The 24,810-nt window shown below is 44.6% G+C and overlaps 1 long non-coding RNA gene across 1 annotated transcript; it reads left to right on the top strand.

Annotated features, from left to right (window-relative positions):
- The first annotated feature begins 144 nt into the window (after positions 1-144).
- On the top strand, positions 145-23,702 carry LOC143434049 (uncharacterized). The gene is made up of 3 exons (XR_013103219.1): positions 145-280; positions 2,044-2,179; positions 19,143-23,702. It is a non-coding gene; the product is annotated as an uncharacterized LOC143434049 (long non-coding RNA).
- The last annotated feature ends 1,108 nt before the right edge of the window (positions 23,703-24,810 follow it).

Genomic DNA, 24,810 nt, shown 5'->3' with positions numbered 1-24,810 from the left:
ACTTTAAACTCATAGCTTCATGATAGAATTTGAGCTGGATAGCAGTGCAGACAATCACTGCTGAGGTGGTACTGGGTAAGGGCCAACTGGAAACTCGAGTCTTTCCATTTCTACATGGATACTCACATGAAGAGGTAAAGTGAGGCTACTGTGCTTTGTTGAAGGATGTAACCTGCTTTTACTCCTTTCCCTCCAGCTCAGATTTCCCTCCTGTGAGATACTATTTACTTTGAATTTCTTACTCTTGAGATAAAGTGAAGGCCCTGACTATGCACTTAAGGTGAGCCTCAATTTAGAATAGTCTATAATGAGCATGTTGATCCAGCTCTGATGGAAGAAGCAAAGTAAAATGATGAGTTTGGTTTGGACTGGAAGTTGTCCAGTGCACTGGCTAGTTCTGCCAGACTGTGCTGTTTTGACACACACCTCTAATGGAGGCCTAGACTAGTCAAGTGGACCCTGGAGTAAGCCTGTAGTCAAGCCGTAGCTTAGGATAGTGTCTCTGAATCTGACTTTCCCCTTTTATGTTTACTCTGCTGCAAATAGACCCTGTCTCTGGTGCTGTCCCACTCCAGTCCCCTGGGTACCCTTCAGATGTGGCTGTGACTGCCTGGTTCCAAGTGCCATCTTGTTGATGTGGCAAACAGCTATAGTGCTGTTACCTGCCTTAGGTTGTGTATTCACATTTGGACAGGTTTGTGTCCTCTAAGAGGGTAGGGAAACATACAAGCTACTTAGTTACTGACCGTACTCCAGGAAAACTTAGGTAGCAGGGAGTAGTAACCTCGAATTAGCATTTCTTCTGTAGTCAAGGGATTTGTATTTTCATAAAGGTCACACAAAAAATGTCTACTGATAAGTACGCATTAATAGGTGACTGTATGGTTGCTGGTGGGATTCTAAGTAACACATGTATGGCACATGGATTTTGTTGTTTGGCTGATTTCAGATCAGCTATGGGCATGCTAGGACACATTCAGAGTTCCTCACCAGCCCATAATAATTGCCCTTTCTCACATGTAAGTACTAGATGGTATACTAAACATGCATTCTTTGGAGTTTTAAGCTAATTTTAATAGATATGATTTTATATGGGTGAATAATTTATAAATGATGGTTCCTTAAATTATATACCATAATTAGGATCAACAAAGACAATCAAGCAATGAGTGTCTGAAGAACACAAGTCTGCACTGAAGTGATGGCAGTTGGGGCTGTAGAGAACCAGGGCAGTCAGTATGAGATCTTGAGTCAACTTTTCTGTTTTGGTTTTTGAGACAGGGTTTCTCTGTAGACCAGGTTGCCAGCCTCTGCTGCCTCAGTGTGGGCGAGCCACCATACCCAGCATCAGTCAGTTTCAGTAACAGTGGGAGAAAATGGTTTGGATCAACCATTGTACTAAAACTGTTTCATACAATTTATGGAGGGAACTCATGGCCAGGTGCACAGTAGGTACACACCACAGCTGCCCCACTGGCTTCACAGAACTGACTTTTAGCTTTTGCGGCAGGTTCTCCTTGGCTATCCTAGAACTGGGTAGACTAGGCTGGCCTCAGATCTGCCTGCCTCTGCCTCTTGAGTGCTGGGATTAAAGGTGTACACCACCACACTGCTGCTTTAATTCTTGTAGGTATGCTTTGGGACTGGTCTGACTACCACGTATAGAGGTTTTAAGAAATAAGTTGTTCAAAGTAACTGGTAATGGAGCTGGGATGTGGCTTCCCTGAAGCCACACAAGCATCACAGAAATTTCAGGAGCTTGGCCTGCTTTTGCCCTGAAGAAGGGGACTAGAGGCAAATAGCATATTTTAGTTTCAAATCATGCTTTTGATGACCATTTTGGGGTAGTCAAGAGAAATGAACTAAAGTCCTTTGGAGTCCCCCTCCATTCAGGCCTAGCAAAATTCTATGTCTATTTCCTAATTGTCTTTGGACCAATTGGAAAATATCTCATTCCTTTGACCCATTTTTTTTTTTTTAAACATGTGAAATTATGCTGACCCTGTGAGCTTCTGTGACAAGATTTCAAACTTTTCTGAACAGGTTTTTCAGACTGATAAAATGCCAATTCTTGCCCATGAAGAAATGGGCAATGAATGGAAACTGAAATAATCCAACACTTCTAATTGATTGGGACAGGATTCCCAGCTCTCCCTTGACACAAACCTGTGGACTTCTGGTAAGGTGGTGGCATTAGTCATAGCCAGAGGCTATGCAGCACACAAGTTGCCATGCAGTGTTTCTCGTGAGATCTTGGGTCTTTTATCAGTTTAGGAACATCACCCATTCCTTAGTTTTATTTTCAGAATTTTTTCCTAGATTTAATTTTGCATAATTTTTTAAGTCTATGTACTGTTGAGTATAAAAACAGCATTCGTATGTATGTGTGAGATGGTCTCATTGTAGCCCTGGCCTTCAACAGACTAAGCAGGCCTCTGATTCTCAGGAGCCCGGACTTCCAGAGTAATAGGATTACATGGATGTCCACATCTGGGTATCTGGGTTTTGGCCAGTGTTTATACCAACGGTGTCACTTCTGAAAAAAAAAACACTTTCTAGTCTTCAGTTTTCTCTTGTGCTTTCCCTCAGTTTATTATTCCATACACATCAAATGGAAACTATCTCCACCATACTTTGATTTGTGTATGTATGGTAGTTCTTACATTTTAAATGAGCTTACAAATTGCTGTGCTTGGCTTCTGTGGGCTCCTATGATGTTTATCTGCATCATGTATAGCAGTAGTGTTGGCTATGCTGAGACTGTGAATATATGAAAGTTTATCTATTGTGTGGATAAACTTGTGGTTTTCATTCTTGGCTGTAAAGATAAGCTTCTGAGGAGGCAGGACAGTAAGACGGGCAGAGCGTTAGGCTACAGTGATCACTGCTAATTACAGTGACCACTAGCAAATTACAGTTGAACGTATTGCACCGGAACAAGGCCCAGTGCTCCTGATTGGTGCAGGACATTAGTGTTCATACTGATTAACAAAGAAGTTATTTCAGAATGTCTGCAAAATGAGGCTTACGATGTAGGTTCTTACTGGATTGTAAAGTTAAGTGTCACAGTGTGTCCTATCTGTGGATTTAAGCCTACACTTACATTTTTCCTTTGAAAATTAACTATTTTAACTTTGTGTGAATGCTTTACCTATGTGCATATTTGCACCACTTCATTCTTGGTACCTCTGGAGGCTAAATGTGTCAAGAGTCCTTGGAACTGGAGTTCCCTGTAGGTGCTAGGAATCAAACCTAGCTGCTCTGTAAGAACAGCCAGGGCTCTTAACCTCTGAGCTATCTCTCCAGCCCTACATTTTAGTTTAGCTTTGTTTTTTTAATAATATTTTTGATTCTTTGAAAGTTTCATACTGATGCATATATGTCAATCATATCCCTTCACTTCCTCCAATAACTTTCTTTGCTTCTCATCTCCTGTCAAAGGTTATGAAGGACATTTGCCATTGCAAGAAGAGGCCTATAATGACAGCAGTGACAAGCCAGGGCTTTTGAATGCTGGGACTCTGCAGAAGGCAGGCATGGGCAGACCCGCTCCAGCAGGGACCCAAGCGGGGGAGTGTGCATCAGCACCTGCACGTGGCAGTAAATGCCATTCGTTGTAGGTACAAGCTTTGCGTAAACGTAGAGAGCGATTTAGGACTTCACAGACTCAGGCTGAACCCTTGGCTGCTTGTGCAGTTCTGTCTTCCTTTCTCTTTATGGAACCAAGAATGAACCTAGGGCCAGTGTGCTGTCTGTCTGTCTATTGACACGTTCTGGCCGAGTTGGGCAGGTTAGCCTTGGTCTCCTGAACTAACTCCATCTGAGCTATACCACTTTGCTTTACCCCCATATCTGTTTCCTTGGGAGAAGGAGAATTCTTCACGAGTTGTCTTACACAGGCAACACAGTTTGGGGAGACAGAAATGCACTGTGGTACAGCGTGCAGGCCAGTGCCCAGCTGTCAGTCACTCCGTGTCCTCACACCTCCTTTCTTGGCCAGTCTAGGACTCCTTACGGGACTAAGTTGTCTGTCTTCCTGGTCCTCAAGCTGTTGTTTGCTGTGTTTGCTGTTGTGTAATTGGGATTATTTTATAAATGTTCTTCAACTTGGGGTCGTTGTCATGTCCTTACGGTTAGGTTCAGGCAACGGACTGCAGGTTGACACAGTGGCTGTACCCTCACCCCTCACCGCAGGAGTCACTTGTTGAATTAACTCCTTCCTAATCAGTCAGCAGTTTGTAGAGAAACTCAAAAAAATGTGCAAAATTACCAAAGTCTCCCTATCCTTCCAAGCTTCTTCCCCAAACAAAACCAGCGCCTGATTCTTGGCTGAGTCGGGTCTGGACTTGGTGGTTTCCTCAGCTTTTCACATGGGTTGCTGTAAGGAGGATACTCCTTAGCTGCTGATTGGTTACCAGGGAAAACCCACTGTTTGTACTTTTAAACTCAGCTTACCATATTATGTCTTTATCTTGGATGTTGTCTTTTTCTCAGACTTGTCTGTAGGCGCCCCGCTGATCTATGATCCCTACTCGTGAGTTTATACCTAAATAATCCTAGCCCTAGAGCTAGACATTATATCTATCTTATACATATTTTAACATGGTTTGTGCATGTGGATGCATGTGCGCATGTGTGTGTGGTGTCAGGCAGCCTGCCTTCCCTCTAAACCATTACATCGTCTCCTACTCCCCTTAACTGTGAAGACTTCTCTTTTGAAACAGGATCTCACAGTATAGCCTATGCTGACCTTAAACTCCCTGTGTAGCCCAGGCCAGCCTCAAACTTGTTGCCTCAGCTTTCCAAGTACTTGGATTATAGCAGGGGTCTCTCAGCCTGTGCATCATGGCCCCTTTGGGGTGGAATCACCCTTTCACAGGGGTCACAGATAGTTACATTATGATTTGTAGCAGTAGCAAAATTACAGTTATATGGCAAAGTAATTTATGGTTAGGGTCATGCCAATATAAAGAACTATTAAAAGTTGGAGCATTGGGAAGTTGAGAGGCAGTGGGCTCCCACATCTAAGATTTTTATACTGGGTATTGGCCATTTATTTATGATTTATGTTAGAGATAACTTTCAACTTGTATTTTTTGCAAAAAGGGACTTTGGTTTGTCTGGTGTCCCAGATTGATCTCAGTCTTATCTCCCTTCCAAGTACCTAATCTTAAAGATTTCTTGAACCTGGTCCTAATCTCTGCCTGCCCAGCCCCAGCGTTGGGACTGCACATGTGCACACGCTCCCTGATGCACCTGGCTTTTTAAAGGTAAATCCTGGGTCTGAACTGAGGTTCCCATGAGTCATTTTCCCAGTCCCTGAATTTTTTTTTCTTGTAACTAGATCTCAGGCCTATTTGTAGTTTGTTCTTGTGTGTGGTATAAGGAGTAGATTTGCAGTTTTAATTTTTTAACTATTTAATTTTAGGTTTACTTATGTATATGAGTACACTGTTACTTTCTTAAGAGGGCATCAGATCCCATTACAGATGGTTGTGAGCCACAGTTGCTGGGAATTGAACTCAGGACCTCTGGAAGAGTATCAGGACCTCTGAAAGAGTAGTCAGTGTTCTTAACCTCTGAGCCATCTCTTCAGCCAGGGAGGCTGTCTGCTGTCTGCTCCACTTGCAGCAGCATGCCTTGGTCATCATCAGGGTGTAACATGATGATACCTAACAGGACAGATCTCTTCAGAGCTCTTACATTTTCAAGACTGCTTCCTAGTTTAATTCATTTGGTAATTGAACATTTCTTGTTAAAGTTCATTAATGCTTAAAGTATTAATACTTAAAATTACCTTGTGGTTGAGCTTATGTTTGTTTCTCCCATTATATTCCAACTGGTTACTATTTTAAATGAGAGCTTTCTTCTTTTAAGCTTTTATGTTTTATTACATTTATGTATTGTGTGTGTGTCACAGCACACACAGATGTCCAAGGACAAACCTGCATGGCAGCTGGAAGGAGGGTATTCAAGCCCACCCCACAGTGACACTCCTACTCCAACAAGTGCCACTGTTGTGGAGTTTTGGCAGTCCTGTTGTGTGGTATTCATCCTGAGATAGATTCAGTTTTCTGGAATCACTGGTGGTTGAGTCCTGGAGCTCAAACTCAGGCTGTCAGGCTGTTAGCCTTAGTATGGCACACATGCCACACATGGCAGCATCCAGACAAACATGGCACTGGAGAGGCTGAGAGTTCCTTCCATCTCCTGTTCCAAAGACAAACAGAAGACTACTGTCTTCCAGACAGCTAGGAGGAGGGTGTCTAAGCCCACCCCCACAGTGACACACCTACATACCCCAACAAGTACCACTCCCTGAGCCAAGCATATTCAAACAACACTGTTGGGAACCACTGTTCTGGAGTTTTGGCAGTCCTATTGTGTGGTATTCATCCTGAGATAGATTCATTTTTCTGACTCACTTCTGTGGTCTGTATAACTGATGGTGCAATTCCTCCTGTGTGGTAATAAATAGTAGGAGTACAGTCGCCTTGTGTCTGATCATGCTGAGAAGACCCCTGATGTCTCAGCATCGAGTGAGATGCTGTCTGCAGAGTAGAGGTAGATCGCTCCATACAGACACACATTTCGTACAGGTTGGTGTTCAAATATGATATGTGCATATATATAATCACGCTAAAGAAAGTATTGTGTGGATATGTGTGTGCATATATAAGTCTACTATGAATTGTATTACTTAATTCATTTGAATCTTTATGAGCCAATTTAAAAATAGATCCTTTACAGGCAATTGAGGTCTATCCAAATGTACTGATGCGGCTTCTGGATTGATTGTCATCTGCTTGTCACTAAGGACAGAATGTGACGTGGAATGTGTCGGGTTTTAATGTGGCACATCCTCACTACTTTTTTTTTCTATTTGAAGAAGCATATGGTTTTTTTCCCCTATGTTTTAAAAAAATTTGTATATGATTGTTCTAGCTGCACATACAGCACCAGATGCCAGTAGAGATGGTTGTAAGCCACCAGGTGGTTGCTGGGAATTGAACTTGGGACCTCTGAAAGAGCAGACAGTGCTTACTGCTGAGCTGTCTCTCCAGCCCCTCATAATTTTATTCTTTATGCTATTTCTCTCTTTTTTAAAAAATGATTTTATTTTATGTGCATTGGTGTTTCACCTGCATGTATGTACATGTGACGGTGTCGGATCCCCTGGAACCAGAGTTACAGACAGTTGTGGGCCACCATATGGATACTGGGGATTGAACCCAGGTCCTCTGGAAGGGCAGCCAGTGCTAACCTCTGAGCCATCTCTCCAGACCCTATGCTGCTTTTTCTGTTGAAACTGTTTCCTCTTGTCTGCCAATTTTTATGTTTTTGATGTTTGTTGGCTCTATAGTCCAAGACTTGAACTGTATCCCCCAGTCATGAACTCACAATCTACCTACCCCACTCACAATCTACTTATCCCAGATTTTCATGTCCTTGAGTTACAGTCCTAGAGCAATACACCTAGCTTGGTCTGTCCATTTTAAATGGCATCTTTCGTTTGTTTTATAGCCTAAGCTGACCTTATCCATGGTGCCTTCAGAATTGTAAAGGAGCCATCAGCAGTTACTTATTCTAGTTCTTGACTTTCCTCCCTCTCTCCCTCCTGCCCTCTCCCTCCCATCTCTGTCTCTCTCTGTCTGTCTCTCTGTCTCTCTCTCTCTCTCTGTCTGTCTCTCTGTGTCTCTCCCCCTCTCTTGCCTGCATGTATTTCTGTATATCACATGCATGCAGTACAGGAGGCTTAAAGGCACCAGATCTTCTGGAACTTGAGTGATGGAGTTTTGAGCCACCTTGTGGGTGCTGGGACTCGAACCCTGCTGAGTCATCTCTGTGGCTGCTGAGTCATCTCTGGCTGCTGAGTCATCTCTGTGGCTGCTGAGTCAACTCTGGCTGCTCCACCCTTCTCTCAGTTTTTGATTTTGTTGTTTCCTTTTTTGATATTTGCAAATACGTAAAGGTTTAGTGAGCACTAAGGTGCTTTCATTCGCTGTCAGCCGCTGTGAATTAACCATCAGCACCTGACAGTTTCTTAGTCTACACACAACTACAGGCACCAAGGTGATGGGAAAGCAGTTTCAGACACTGTGTCTCTAACAAAATACATCATTTAAATTCCAACTCTTCAGAGGAGAGGCAGGAGGGATCCTGTGAGTTCGAGGCCAGCCTGGTCTACAAAGGTCTTCCAGGAACCAGAACCACACAGAGAAACTCTGAAACCAAAGGGGAAAATGATTCTACTACTTTTTGTTTGTTAGTTTTATGAGATGGAGTCTCACCTTGTAGCCTAGGCTGTTCCTGAACTTGTGGAAATCCTCCCACTTCAGCCACCATGAAATCAGGATTACATGGTGAATTACAGTCTAAGAAACTAAAAATTCACTGTTATTCAATCAGTTATAAAGTAGACATCAAAGTGTCTGATAGGCATGTGCCTCCATGCCTACCTAGCTAGCCACAGATTCTTTAATATGAAACTATCCAATCAGCACCTGGATTTCCCCAGTTGTTTGTGCAGGTATCCTGTTCTGTGAAGTGTGTTTGTGTAAGACTTAGCTTTTAACTGTAAGGGTCTAGTAATGGTGGCACACGCCTTTAGTCCCAGCACTGGAGAGGCAGAAGCTGTCAGATCAAAGATCAAGCTGGCCAACAAAGTCTACAGAGCAAGTTCTGGGACAGCCAGAGCTACACAGAGAAACTGTCTCAAAAAACAAAGTTACTTCAAGAAAGAGTCCTCTTGTTGAGGCTGTCCACGCAGCGGAGATTAAACATACGCTGTCACAGCAGGGTCCAACTTTTTAAACCTGGGTTGACAGTTGTTGAGATGTAGTTGTCTGGATCTAAGCCTTAGGTCATGTAGGTGCTGTGAATGTTTTCTTCTATTTCATGATTGTGCCCACTCTCTAAATGGTGACCCCTTGACCTGTGGGTCATGACCCCATGTTGGTTAACTGAACATGGAGACCATGAAAATGTGGGTCTGAGCTCTTTCTGGCAGTGTGCACCCAAACTGCACATGGTGGCTTCAGTGTAGCCTTAATTCTGAGCACACAGCATGCACACGTCAGACCCTGCATGCTGTCCCGCCCCACCCACAGTCTCTGCCAGAAACGGCTCAGCTCAGGTTTGAGACTCTTGTGTGTTATGAATAGCAGCATTTTACTGTACACACAAAGGTTTCTGCTCTATAGAAACATGATTCAATTATGGGAAACATGAGCCTTGATTACTTTCCTCCTGCCAGTCAAAGCTTGTAAGTATCAGGTAAGTGCTAGATTATATTGTGTCAGAATGCTTGGTATTTATTTACTTGTTTATTTTCAGTCCTTTGAGACAGGCTCTTACTATGTACCTCTGGCTATCTTGGAACTTACTATGTAAACCAGGCTGGCCTTGAAGTCAGAGTTCTGCTTGCTCTCTGTCCTGAGTGCTGGGTTTAAAGGCATGCACCACCATGCCTGGTTTATGTTTAGTGTTTAAAACTGCCATTTGAAGTTGGGCGGTAGTGGCACATGCCTTTAATCCCAGAATTTGGGAGGCAGAGGTAGGTGGAGCTCTGTGACTTCAAGGCCAGCTCTGTCAAAGGTCAAGTTCTAGGACAGCCAGGGCTACACTGAGAAACCCTGTCTCAGAAAAACAAAACACAACAACAAATTGCCTTTTGAGTTGTCTACTTGAGCTTCGGTAGAAAAACAAAGACTGGGCAGCACGACTTTAATCCCACGAAAAACCAAAAACCAAAAAGAAAAGAAAAGAAAAAAGAGAGAAAGAAAGAGAGAGAGAAAGAAAGAAAAACAAAGACCAGGAAACTGTCAAGTGAGTTTTGGCCTGAAATTAGAATTTCCAACACTTTCTGTCTGCTATGGACTTACAAGTCCTGCTACCTCATACCACATGCCTATGTGAAGTTGCTTCTCAGTGCTGACAACCATAAAACAATCAGCTCCATAAACACTGAAGAAGCTGTAGAACCTGAGATTTAATTTAAAAAATAAGCAAGCATGTAGATCTCATTGTTAATAGATATGCTGAACTTGTAACAATTGTTTTAGGATAAGTTTATGGTTTACCGTAATCTATTCCTCAGTGAATGTTGGTTTGTGAGGTTGGCCTGTACACCTGTATACCCAGGACCGTGCAGCTGCTCCTCAGGAGGGAAGGGTCATGAGAGGAACAAGTCTTAAGAAGCTCTGCTCTAAATGGTGTCTTTTAATGAGCAAAAGACTTGCATTTTAATAAAATCAGTGTTTTGATTTTTGTACATGACTCCTGATATATTGTCTAGACTCAACAAGGTAGAAGCGTTACACTTCATGTGAACAAGTGTTTAAATGCAGCTTGGTGGCAAGCAGCGCAACCCCGGGGGTAGCCTAGTCAGAGCTATCAAGTCTCTGCTCTGACCCTCTCCATGGTAAAAGCTCTCCTGAAAAATCAGCTCAGTGTAAGTAAGTCTCTTGTAACTGGAGTCCGGGCCTGAGAGCAGGGAATTAGAAAGAAATTAAAATCCAATCATGTCTGGTATCCTGAAGAGTAATTTTAACATTACTTTTTTTTTTTTTTCCAATTAAAAAATATTTTAAGCCGGGTGGTGGTGGCGCACGCCTTTAATCCCAGCGCTTGGGAGGCAGAGGCAGGCGGATTTCTAAGTTCGAGGCCAGCCTGGTCTACAGAGTGAGTTCCAGGCCAGCCAAGGCTATACAGAGAAACCCTGTCTCGAAAAAACCAAAAAAAAAAATTTTTTTAAAAAATATGTGTGTGAGTGTTTTGCCTGCATAAAGAATGTGCACCACATGTGTGCATGGTACAGATCCCCTGGCACTGGAGTCACAGTGGTTGTGAGCCAGCTTGTAAGTGCTGGAAACTCAACTTGCAAGAATACTACTAGATCTTAACAGCTGAGACATCTTTCCAGCCGCCTCCCGACCCTCTCCAGTTTTTTCATTATGTGCATGCATGTGTCTGTGTGGGGTCCAGTGCAGCGCCTGTGGAGTCCAGCAGGGGGTGTCAGATTCCTGAGTCTAGAGCTCCATTTGACTGGGCTGCTGCTGCCCAGTAGGGATGCTGAAAGGTATGAGAGCAGCCGGTGAAAGGAGAGTTTTATTTGACACGGGCAGATCCAAACAACTATGTTCAAATCCAAGCCTCAAACCTTCTGTGACAGAATCGAAATGTTCCGCTCTAGTGCCAAGTGGTGACGTTTTTAAAGTTTAATTTTTTTTTATTTGAAACTATCACAAAAGGTATAAAAGAAATTTAGGACTAAAGTATAAAAAAATTCGTTTTAAAACCATGAGAGTAAATTGCCAGGCTCATGTCCTGAGCACCGAAGAAGGGTGGTCTCCCAGGTGACTGTAGCCTCTGCCCTCACACCCTGTAATGTCCCTGGCTGTCCTGGTAATGTCCTATATAGTGAGAGACCTAGTTCAGAACTGACAGGCGTTCGTTGTTGTGACTTTTTGTCTCATTTAGTTTACAAGCATTCTTCAGTCTCCCCTTGACACTTGACATTGAGGAGCAGTCATTTTGTGGAGTCGGAGTAGCCCTCACTTCCGGCGGGCCTGGGGTTTTCTTTTTTTTGTTCGTTTGGGTTTTTTTTTTGTTTTTGTTTTTGTTTTTTTGTTTTTCAAGACAGGGTTTCTTTTTGTTTTCTTTTTTGTTTTTTTGTTTTGTTTTGTTTTGTTTTTCGAGACAGGGTTTCTCTGTGTAGCCCTGGCTGTCCTGGAACTTACTCTGTAGACCAGGCTGGCCTCAAACTCAGAAATCCGCCTGCCTCTGCCTCCTGAGTGCTGGGATTCAAGGCGTGCACCCGGCTGGCCTGGGGTTTTCTTACCGTCGCTCTGCATTTGTGGATGGTTCAGTGGGGGCATCACACATTTGATGCTGAGTTCTCATTGGGTGGCCAGTTCTCCAGCGGTCTTATGTTGTCCTACCACTGAGGACACGAGCTTTGAATACTGACGCTGGCATCTGGCAAGGTAAAACTGGCCTTTCTCAATGATCAGTGGATGCTTCTCAGGAAGTAATTCGAAACAAGGCAGACACCTGGTTCAAATAACCATTGTATTCATTGGCATGTCTGTGGGGATTCATGGCTCCCTGGTTTATTTTTCTCAATGGGTTATCATCTGTTACTTCCATTTAAAAATTCCAAGACTTTTTTTCAGTGCAAAGTGTAATTTAGAATCTCAGGTCTGACTATCCCATATGCTTGTGCCACGGGATCTGCATTTAGCCCTGTCGGGGAGCAGAGGGATGCATCTAGAGCCGACTAAGCCTGTCTGCAGTTTTGACCAGTGTGTAGGTGAGTCGAGTCACAGGCTCTTCAAGGCTTGGCAAGCCCTGCTCCTTACCTAGTGATCTTCAGCATCCAAGCAACTATGTGGGGAATCCCTGCCTGTGCAGCTGACTGTAGGTACTGAACTGAGGTAACCTGCCTTCCTTGAGCCCCCTTCCTTGGGTCTCTGAAGAGGAAGATGGGAGCTGAGAGTTAGCCTCCTTCCTTGGGTCTCAGAACAGTTCTTCCAGTCTCTCATTGCTTAAAATTTAGTCACATGATTAATGCCGGGAGGGCAGGGAATCTAGGTATGCTGTGATAATGGAAGGGTTTGAGAGGAGTTTCATTCTGTATCCCAGGCTGGCCTAGAACTCACTAAATAGCCTAGGCTGGCTTTGAACTTGTGGTGATCCTTCTGCCTTAGCCAAATTCTGGGATTTCAGGCCTGAGTACTTGGTGGCAGTCTGATTTCTTAGTGGGGATCATTGCCCTGTGGTTTGTATCTGTGGACAACGTGGGTGATAGCTACTGATACTTTACAAGTATCTCGGTCCCCTGGCTTTATCTGATGGCAGTCTGCGTATCTTCTGGGCAGACTGGCAAATCGCTTAGCAGCAGCCAGCTCTAGGCAAGAAGAACATCAGAGTCAAGGAGAAAAATCCCTGATCAGGCGCCCCTTCTGTGCAGCCACACCTTCCTCCTGGCCCCGTCGTGGACCTAGGGCAAGAATTCAAAGGACAGTACGATGGGATAGACAATTTGGAAGCACAGTGGAGCGTCAGAGTTCAGGGTCAAGTCTCAGCACCAGACACTGCTATCCTGCAGGGTAGCAGGAAGTTCTGTCTCCTCTGCAGTTCTCAGTGCCAGGCAGCCATGTAGCATGACCTCCCAGCTTGTCACCAAGACATAATGGAAATTAACTATTATACCAAAATTGACAGTCGCTCTGAACACCAGCTCCTCAGTAGAGCAGAGCCCTCAAGTAGAGGCAGACTCTTCTCCAAAAGCTGGCGGCCAGATCTATGTGGGGCTTAGGACAGGGACCTGTTCTGCAGGAAGTGTGACAACCACAGACTAAGTGCCATCACCTTAACACTCTAAGCCCAATGTCTCACCAGCCTAGCAAAGAGCACAGTGGCTGTTCCTGCTGTGCATCTCTGTGGGGCCAGTTCCCAAGGCTCCCCTGATCCACCGTGGTTTTGTGGATGCATCTGTGATTCACTGTGGCTTTGTGGATCCATTTTTGATTTGCTGTTTTTTTGTGAATGCATCTTTGATTTGCTGTTTTTTTTGTGGATGCATCTTTAATTCACTATGGCTTTGTGGATCCATCTTTTCCTTGCCTAAGATTGCCTCTGCTTTTTTTTTTTTTTAAGATTTATTTATTTATTATGTATACAGCAGTCTCCTATATGTATGCCCAAAGGCCAGAAGAGGGCACTAGATTTCATTAAGGATGGTTATGAGCCACCATGTGGTTGCTGGGAATTGAACTCAGGACCTCTGGAAGAGCAGTCAGTGCTCTTAACCTCTGAACCATCCCTCCAGCCCTGCCTCTGCTTCCTGTCTGCTTGAATTCTTATTTTTAGAACAGAAAAACAAACCAACCCAAACCAAAAGCCCTTGAAGCAAACAAACCACCATGATGTTTAAGGCATTCACCCTTGTTCACATGCTCTCTGAGATAATAAAAGCCTGCAGCCAGCATGGCCCCTTGATAAGTCCACATGAACTGGCCATACAGAACACAACATTGTGTTGTCTCAGACAAACATCCGGATAATTTGGCCACTTTTACTGGGTTGAACACAGCCAGTTTGCCTGAGTACCCAGGGGATCCTGAAAGACCAGTTTTTGCCGTGTTCATTTCCTCTTTCACTCCACATTGAACTTTAGAACGCTAATGTGTTTGCCAAAGGCTTCTAGAAATATCTAAGATACACGAAGAATTCTTTTTCTTCAGATCCAGGGCGCTATGACATCAGACTGCAGCACTTTAAGAATGCCAAGAGCATATGCATGTTTGCATCTTTGTGTTTATTCAAAATGGAACTGAAATGCTCCAAACTGGCCCACTTGAACGTCTCTGCCTCTTGCCAGCTTGGCTGACGCTGTTGGCACCAATCCCTCTACCTTTTCAATTCTGTCTAACTGAGGCCAACATGTGACACTATAGGCCATCTTGGAGACTGGGCTGAGGATCCCGACAGTGTCGGTGCACTGTGTGCCCAGGGCAGTGACCTTGATTGTGGCACTCCTCACTTAGGGCATCTTGACATCTTGCCTGATAGCACTCAAGTTTGTGGTAAATGGGGTCTTGTTGGTTTCCTTAGAGGCTAAAAGCTGGTCCCTTCCATACTGTCTCTGCAGTGGACTGTGGAAACTGCAGCTGGGAAACCCCTCTTCTCTAAAGGAAAATTTCCCCAACTTCAAGAGAAGCTATTGAATTTGATAAGTCACAGTGCCTGGTCATTCTCTGGGGGTGATATTAGTCCTACATCCCTCTGGGAAGTATGAAGCAAGCTGGAGAGTTTGAGATCATCCTGATAACAGCTTCTCCTTTGCTTGTCCCAGTGAAGCTTCAAGGTCCATCCATTCTAGACTTCTTGACCTCTTTGTCCTTTTTGCCTCCCATCACTCTGGGACCAGGGACTGGCATTTTCCTTCTGAACGTCTGTGTAGTCTCTAGTGCTCAATGTCCTACAGCTAGAGTTAAGAGATAAGTGTGATTCTGTCACCCTTGGCTCCCATGGCTCAGGGGAAAGGCAAGAGGCCTCACAAGCCTCATGGACCCTCCCTCTACTTTCCCCTGCTCTACTTCCTTCTACTTTCTTCTGGATATTTCTGTTCAAGGCCTTTGCAACTCCAAGCCACAAGTCTACCTCCAAACAGAAAACTTTCCCCAGCTCTTTGCCTGAAGACTCTTTTTGATGTCAACTCTAACTTCCCTGACTCCTATGTCCAGTCTGTCACAGACCAGTTCATACTTGCTGGCTAATTGACTTATGATTATGAACTCCATAAGGCTGGATGTATGTCTGCTTTTCTACTGTTGTGACAAAGCACCATGGCCAAGTAAACTTATAAAAGAGTTTAATTGGGTTTACACTTTTGAAAAGTTGGAGACCATGGTGGTGGAGGACAAGCCTTACAGCAGGAACAGCTGAGAGCTCACATCCTGATCCGTAAGTACACACTAGGAATGGCTGAGCCTTTTAACACCTCGAAGCCTACCCCCATAACACCACTCCTTCTACAAGACCACGCCTTCTAATTCTTCCGGAACAGTTCCACCACTGAGGACCAAGTGTTCAAACTTAAGAACCTCTGGGGGCCATTCTCATACAAACTACTGCAACGCAGTATCATTTTTGTTTAAAATACTCGTTAAGTGAGCCGGAGAGATGACGGCTCAGGTGCTGAACACTTACAATGAAAAGTATAAAGTATGTGCTAGGTAACGGACACCGAACGACTTGGTTCAAGCATCCAGCACAGAGCCAGCTAACTGGAGCCTTTCCATCATTTCCCAGATCTAAGATGTGGGAGGAATCCTTCCGCCTTCTGGTGATTCCACTCTGCACAGTGAAGCCTGGACACGCACATAGGGTCCTGTGGGACAGCATCCCTCACTTTATGAGCAGCTGTGGCTCTTCCTTCAATTCTCAAAGTTCTTATCCGACTCCTCTCCACCCCCTCACACGAAGCTGTTCCTGGAGGTAAAAGCCTAGATATCTTTTGTCTGGATGAGTGGAGGCAGCGAGAGAACCAACAGGTGCAAAGATCTGAGCATGAACCTGGCTCCACTGCTCACTTCACTCAGCCCTTCTTGGTGTTCTCCATGGCAAAACAATGATAATGACATCCGGTGGGTTATTGGGAAGATTTGTGCAGATAAGATACGTAGCTGCCCAGTAGACAGGTAGTCAATAAATTGAACTAAATGTTGTTCTGTGCCCTGGGAGGTACTATGAGGGCTACCTGGGAGATCTTTTGCCTAAAATTCACACTCTCTTGCCTCCTTGGAAGCCATCGTACTTGAATGACCAACATCAGGAATTGGTTTTAGGATTTATGTTCTGATTTCTAGAAGACCCATGTTAAAGGGTAACTGCACCACTTTCAAGTGGTGCAGTTACAGCGAACCTTTATCAAGAGCTAGTCCAATCAGAATGGGCCTGGTGGCACAGGCCTGCCATCCCAGCTACTCAGGAGACAGGCACAAAGATCACAAGACAAGTAAAAGGCCTGCTTGAACAACATATTGAGCCCTGTGTCAAAACAAGTAAAATTTAAAGAGAAAGATATAGATGATAGGTAGGTAGGTAGGTAGGTAGGTAGGTAGGTAGGTAGATGATAGATAGATACATAGATACATAGATAGGTACATAGACAGACAGACAGACAGACAGACAGACGAATGCAGTGGCTAGGAGGTGTCTCAGATGTAAAGCGTTCACTGTACATACATGAGGACCTGAGTTAGAATCCCAGCACTAATGTGAAAGTCTGAGTGTGTGGCTGTGTGTGATCTTCTCCCTGGAAGAGCTGAGATGGAAGGGTCCCTGAGGACTTTCTGGACAGCTATTCTAGACACTCAGTGAGCTCCAGACCTGGTAAAAGACCCTCTTCTCTGTAGAAGAAGGTACCTAATGTCAAACTTTGTCCTACACACACACACACACACACACACCGCACATACATGGATACACACACACATACACACAGCCTTAGAGATATGCTCAGTGGTACAATATTTGCCTAGGCCCTGTTCAATCCCCAATATTGAAAGAAAAAACATCAATCTAATTGATCAGCAAAACTGGACTTGGAGAAGATGGCACTGCTGTACCTGTGATAATCACTTTTTATGCCCACTTGACCATGGACCACTGACCTAAGCTCTTGGTGGCTACCCCTGACTCTGTCTTTCCCTTGGAAGTATTTGGTAATTAGCAAAGACATTGCACGCAAAGGACAACTGCCTGGGCACGATGGAGTCAGAGCCGAGGCTTGTCTGGCTGTTAAGCCAGGGCTCATCCTGGGAGGAAGAGCTGGAAGGAGAGGTGTTCTTTCCATCAGGAGCATGATCGCTGTAAAGCCTGAGCAGTGTGAACTGAGCCTTTAGCAGTAGTCCACAGGGGGGCGCCGTATGCCGATCTGTACGCTGTAAGATGTTGCTGCTTGTCAGGAGGCAGAAGTTCACAAGCAACTGCTGCGCAGAGACCAGTATTGGTGCAGCAGCTTGCCACAGAGGGAGCCCTGCCGGGCTTTCTGGTCCCTGGATCAGCCATCCAGTCTGAGCCAGTGGAAGGACCACACAATCCAGGGGCATCCGGAACTCCCAGGGAGCGTTGACATCTGCCCACTCCTCAGGGCTTGCCCCTTGGAGGACCCTGTCAGAAGTCCTGGAGTAGGACATGTCAGGGGTGGAGCAGCTAGGGGTCTGATGGCTTACTTTTTTCTTCCTCTGGTGACAGTTTTATTGGGCTGTTATTTACATATGTTGTAACTTACCCACTTACAGTGTACAATTCCACAGGCTTGCTGAACATATACATGGTTATGGAATCACCACCCCAACCAATTTCAGAACATTTTAGCTTCCCTCAAAAAACCCTCTGCCTGTGACCTCACTTCCTAAAACCCTATCCCACGCACAGTTCTTATCTCTGAGTCTATAGAGTCACCTACTCTGTAGATTCATATAAATAAAGTAATGAATTTAGTGCCTTTGCTTCTGGCTTGTCACCCTGTCTTCAAGGTTTAGAAGACACATGTGGCACATGTAGCAATGCGTACTCCAGTGTTTTAAATGAGAAAATTCTATTTCACTGTGTAGTCGTTCATGTTTTGCTTGTTGGATCATTATTCGAAGGGTTTCGTGGTTTTCTGTGTTTTTCTTTTTTTTTTTTTTTCTTTTTTTTTTGTTTTGTTTTGTTTTTGTTTTTGTTTTTTTTTTTTTTTTGTTTTGTTTTTCGAGACAGGGTTTCTCTGTGTAGCCCTGGCTGTCCTGGAACTCACTCTGTAGACCAGGCTAGCCTCGAACTCAGAAATCCACCTGCCTCTGCCTCCCAAGTGCTGGGATTTAAGGCAGACACCACCACTGCCTGGCTTTTCTGTTTTTCTATTATGAAGGATGTTGTTAGGACTATTCTTTTGAAAATAGACATTTATTCTTCTTATTTCTTTTATTTTATTTACTTTTATATGCGGGTGTGTGGGGAGGTCAGGGAACAGCTCTGCAGAGATGTTCTTTTCTACCACCTTTCTGTGGGTTCTGGGGATTGAACTCTTGTCACCAGACTTGTACAACAGGTCCTGCTGCCCACTGAATGAGCTCACCAATCCTTTCATATACATGTTCTTGTGGGTACAAGACTTATTTATTTATCATGTGTGTATGTGGTGTGCTTCTGTATGCATATGTGTGTGCATGGTATATGTAATTGTTAGTGTAGATGTGTGCCAATGGGTGTGTAAGTGTGTGTATGTGCATGTGTGCATGTGTGTGTGTAAATCAAAGGTTGCCACCCAGTATCTTTCCCTGGTCATCTTTATTTTGGGGGGGCAGTCTCTCAGTGAACCCAAAGCTCACTGCTTCTGCTACACTGGCTGGTGTGAGCTTTAGAGATCCCCTCTCTCTGCACCCACAGTTCTGGGTGACAGGAATGTGTTACCATGCCTCCCTGCTTTCATGTGGGCTCTGGGGATCAGAGCGCAGAGCCTCCGGCTTGCAAGGCAGACACTTTCCTGACTGAGCGACTGCCCCAATACAGCAAGATTTTACCTTAAAGTGTTCTCCTGAATGGGTGGTTTGCAACCAAGGGCTGTTTTTCTGGTTTTCCTCTCATAGACATTTGGCAATGTAGGGAGACTTTCTGGTTGTCCCTTCTGGAGGACAGAAGCTGCCGGTGGCCATCAGGTGGAATCTGGGGAAGCTGCTAAATGTCATAAAGTGCTCGAGGGAAGCCATCTGCAGCTCCTGTGAACACAGCTAACAGGCCGAGGGGGACATTTCCACCTTCAGGGAGCAGGTATTCCTCAGAGAGAGTTGGAAGGTGCCATGGCTTCGTTCCCTACTCCTCTCTGGACCTGTATCTACATGATCTCAAACTTCTACAAGCCATCCCTGGGCTGTGAGATGGAGCAGGGAGTAGAGGCATCTGCTGGCAAGTCTGACGACGTGAGTTCGATTCTCGGGGCCCCACATGGTGGGAGGAGAGAACTGATTTATGAATCTTAACCTCTGACTCCCACAGATGTGTACCCCAAATAAAAAGAAAAGCTACCCTTACTTTCAAAAACTTCAAAGAAGTCAGAGCCATTCACATTGCATAGGACTCAGCAGGTGGAGGCTGAGCGTGCTGGAGCTTTTAAACACAGGACCTAGAGCTACGGGGGACTTAGAAACCACTCGACATGCCTTCACAACTGCAAGCATGTGTACAATCACCTAGAGATAAGTGGCCTGCCAGCCAGATTCTTCATGTCTTCCAAACTTTTTAAATTAGTACTCTATAGCAAGATCTCTAGGGTAGAGAATAGGTCAAGACTGAGAGGGGAAGATGCGGCTGGGTACAGGGATGGGGGTTGGTCCATTACCCATCTGCTGATGCAGATACAAGCTTAGGCCATTCCTTCTCCCTTCACAGGAGAGGAGCAGTCCGTGAAATCTTTTGGAAGACTGGGCGAGAGAGCTGAGATCAGAGTCATGTGGTCCAGAATCTGTAGTCTGATACCCCTGGTGGTGGAGCCTGGGGGATGATGTTTATGCTACAGCATTCTGACCTGAAAATGGATCTATCAATGGCAGTCCCTGTCACTGTGACTTGGTTGTGCAGGTCTGTACTCCCGACTACTTAGAAGGCTAAGGTCGGTGATGCAGAGGATCACGGCCGGGTCCCTGAGATGCTGGGCAGATGAAAGCCCTGGCTGCTCAGCCTGATGACCTGAGCTTGAACTCCAGAACCCATTTCAAAAAGCCGAATACACACAAACTGTAAAATAAAATATCTTATTTTAAAAAGCAAACAAATCTTTAAGGACTGGGCTTATATCTCAGTGATAAAATGTTTGCTGGACTGAGGCAAACTTCTGGGTTCAGTCTCCAGTACAACAAGAAGAAAACAGAAGTTAGCCAGCCTGGTGGAGAAAGTGAAGGTTGAACATCCAGAGCTGCCCAGCAGGCCACGGTCACAATGTGTTTGTCACTTATTTGATGATTTCTCAACACAGGAATAATTAATGTTAAAAATACAAAAATCTCAGCACTGAGGCCATTCTGCCTGGAGGGCCATTTCTTAGTGGCATGTCAGTGTGATGTCCATTGGTTCATTTGGAGGCAGTTTTGGGTCCAGTATTTGAGAAACAGTTTAACCCACTGCTCATTCCATGATCTGGTATTTGGAAACAAAACGAAGTAGGTGAGGGGTAAGAGCCAAGGGCAGGAGGAGGGTAGTACTGAGTGCTTAGTAGACATTGCTAAGAGAGTGACATTCATTTGAGACCTAAAGAAAGTGAATGGTGGGAGTGCCATTGCAGCTTAGTTGGTAGAAAGCTTTCTAGAGTTCACAAAGCCTTGAGTTCGAATCCCAGCAGGATACAGACTGCAATAGTGGATCAGAAGTTCAAAGATATCCTTGGCTACATGGTACATTCGAGGATAGCTTCAGCTACATGAGACCCTATTTTAAAAGAAATTAGGTAAGGAATGGGTCATGTGGCTATCAAGGGAAAGAACATTCTGGTAGGAAACAGCAGGAGCAAAGGTCTCAGGCCCGAGACCAGGAGCAGGGGCATGGCCTGCTTTAAGGAGAAGATGAGGTCATGAGCAGAGAGCCAGTCTAGAGTGAGCTGCCACAGGTAAGGCACATCAGTGGGCAGACCGGTGTGGAAGAGGGGGAGAGGGGTTGCTCTCTGGTCACACAGAGGAAGAGCCAAGAGGCTGTTTGATGAATTAGACCCAGGGTGGGAGAGGCAACAGAGTCCAAAGTAAACATCATAACATCCACAACTTAGTCAAGTCCTGCCAACACCTTCAGCTATAATCAAACGTGTTTGAGTTTAAGCATCTCTAATGTAAGGGTGAATTGTTAATCCACTTTGAGCTCCTGGCAGGTGATTGAGCTTCTAGCCACCACGTACCTCTGGTATTCCCGAGTTAACACTTTCTAAACCTGTATTTTATCTTTGCTGCCATGTTTCCTTCTGGGCAGCCCTCCCATGGGGCGGCTTTCCCTTTGCACCTACATTGCTGGATGATTTCTCTCCTGCAGCTGTTAAATCTCTGCTTCCACATCATGGCAATTCTGTTCCTTTCCTCCTCTGCATTTCTTGCCCGGGAATCCTAAAAGACCCGCCTCTTTCACCCTGCCCGTCCATTGGCCATTGGCTCTTTATGGATCACTCAAAAACCAACTGGGGACAGGGACCCTCAGCATCTGGACATGCAGATTCCCATGTGATTTTGGGAGCCAAACTAAGAACCAATCCCCAACATCTAGTGCTAGACTAATGAATAAAACCTTCCCCCAACACTTGAACAGCAGTAACACAGTGGCTTGCCATCTATGCAAATGTTAATTTTTTAAAAAATAAACTTTAGATTACCCCTTTACACACTTGACCCTGGGGCCACAAATCTCATGTGTTGCAAACTAGACTTACTGTGTTATTTTGTGTGTCATATACATCCCAGATATCAATTGATAAATATTCTGTAGACTAATTCTAAATTTAACAATACATATTAAGACAATGAGCACAGCTTTAGGCAGGGGATCTGATGCCCTTTTCAAGACTGCTAAGAAACCAGAATCTACATGGTGTACATAAATGCAAACGCACATATAACAATCAATCAATCAATCAAATCAATCAATCAATAAATAAATGAAAGACATGAGGATTCTGGGAGAATGACTCCTTCCTCGCTCCATCCTTCCTTCCCTCCCCCACTCCCTCCATCCCTTGCTTTCACATATATATTTGACAACAAGGAAGAACAAGTTGATGTCAGAGGGAAAGGTTTCATTTCTTGCTCTTCCAGTAGGCTGAGATCGTTTCAGGTCTAATCTCCAAGTTCAAATTACTTTTTGCTGCTGGCTATATATCAGGATTTGGAGACACAGGGTTTAATAATTTCCATCCTGCTTGCTGCACTATTGGTTAACTGGACTTAACTGGTTCTCAACTCTGACTCCATGAAGGGATAATTCAGTTTAGAGCAGTGTGAAAGCTGGGCTGCTGTGACAGGTAGCTGAGGGCTGAGGTGGCTACTAAGAGACTGAAAAACAAACTCTTGGACTGAACCCAAAGAACAACAGTAACTGACTGTCCTCCCTCCTAGATTAGTGAAGAGGTTTTTGGAGTAGAGCCAATGGCCCTGACTCTGCTAATGTGAGGTTTTCTGTTTTAATATTCAAAGATGCTGACATCAAAGTGTAGTCATATATCACTCATCGGGGAAGGAGGGTGGTCGGTGACTGTTGTACTTTGTGTTCAATCCCTGAGTTTGCTCTTTGGTCTCTCAGTAGTCACCTCAGCCCTTGGGTACCTGTCACAGTAGCACATTGCTCTAAATTTATTCATTATGGCCACAAAGGCCAAGAGTGGTGACTCATAGGACCAAAGAAGCCCTGAGGCACTTCCTATGTGGCAGCAAAAGCTTACACAGGAGTTATCAGAGTGAGAAAGGCCACATGGACTCCACTAGCATGCACTTCTGCAGTTGTCCTATGATCAGATTTTACTTTTAACATCTGTGGTGGTTTGAATATGCTTGGCCCAGGAAGTGATACTCTTAGGAGGTGTGGCCTTGTTAGGGGGAGTGTGTTACTGTAGGGTGGGCAATGAGACCCTCCTCCTAACCATGTAGGAACCAGTTTTCTTCAATAGGCCTTCAAATGAAGATGTAGCACTCTCAGCTCCTCCTGCACCATGCCTGTGTAGACATTGCCGTGCTCCTACCTTGATGATAATAGACTGAACTGCTGATCCTGTAAGCCAGCCCCAATTAAATGTTGTCCTTATAAAAATTGCCTTGGTCATGGTGTCTGTTCACAGCAGTGAAAACCAAAGACAGAAGTTGGTACTAAGGACTGGGGTATTCCTGTGATAGGCCTGAAGAATGTGGATTTGGGGATTTTGGATTGGGAAAGCAATGGTATGCCTTAAGTGGGGCTTAATGGGTCATCATATTAGGAAAATGGAAGACTTTGTTGCTGAAAGTGATCAGAACTGTTCAGATCTGGCCCAAGAGGTTTCAGCGGTGAAAGATTTCAGTAATGTGGCCTAGAGACTTTGTTTATTTTGGTGAAGAACGTGGCTGCTTTTTGTCCTTGTCTGAAGAGTCTACCCGAGGCTAAGGTAAAGGGGTTTATATTAACTGCATTGACAAAGGAAGTCTCAAAAAGAGCCCAGCAAAGACTTTATTTTCTGGTTTAGACTCATGAAGAGCATTCTGATCAAGCATCACTAGCTTACAAAGAAAAAATACAAAATGTATGGTTCAAGTAATAATAAAGGGGCACAAGGAATCGAATGCTGGATCCTGTGTTCAAGGAGATAAAGAGATTAAGGGAGTGGTGATCTCAGGGCAAGATTCCACCCAGCTAAGCTTATTATTTGTGTTTGCAGTTGAGCAAGGAATAGTTTGGACTTTTAATCTGGAATGAACTACAATCCACAAATGGAGGGCATACTTGTAATCCAGATCTGAGGCTGGAAGACACAGGCTTTTGATGCAGATCTTGAGGAACAGAGGCCATGAAAAGCTTAGGCCCAAGCATAGTGGTACACACTTTTTAGTCCCAGGAGACAGAGGCAAGCAGATCTCTGAGTTCAAGGCCAGCCTGATACAGAGCAAGTTCCAAGGAGAGAAAAGCTTAAGTCCAGGTGTAGCAGTACATGCCTTTGATCTCAGCATTCAGGATACAGAGCCATGCAGATCTCTGAGTCCAAGGTTGATCTTCAGAACAAGATCCAGGGCAGCTAAGTTTAGGCAGTGAATGAGTTAGAAAACAGAAAGCTGGTGATAATATAATAAAGCAAGATAATATGATAAAACAATATTCCAGCTCCAGCAAGCAGCAGAACTTGACAGATTTGGCCATGTGGCTCTGGCTTTAGAGTCAAGAATAGAAGGGACTACTGGGACAATTGATGCTGGTTAGCTGGAGCTAAGAAGTTAGTGGTGATTAAGAAGAGACCAGCATCACTGAGGTGAAAACTGGGGAGTATTTTCTGAGAGCACAAAGAGGCTGTGTTCCAGAGATAGCCAAGGTTGCACGTCATGCTGGAACTATACTTGGTAATGTGTAAGAATCACCCAGGTGAGCCGGGCGGTGGTGGCGCACGCCTTTAATCCCAGCACATGGGAGGCAGAGGCAGGCAGATTTCTGAGTTCAAGGCCAGCATGGTCTACAGAGTGAGTTCCAGGACAGCCAGGGCTACACAGAGAAACCCTGTCTCAAAAAACCAAAAAAAAAAAAAAAATAAAAAAAATAAAAAAAATAAAAATC

This window comes from Arvicanthis niloticus, chromosome 13 (genome assembly GCF_011762505.2).
Source record: "Arvicanthis niloticus isolate mArvNil1 chromosome 13, mArvNil1.pat.X, whole genome shotgun sequence".
NCBI classification, from domain to species: domain Eukaryota; kingdom Metazoa; phylum Chordata; class Mammalia; order Rodentia; family Muridae; genus Arvicanthis; species Arvicanthis niloticus.
The sequence above is the reverse complement of the archived record's forward strand: the minus strand, read 5'-3'. Positions and strand labels throughout refer to the sequence as shown.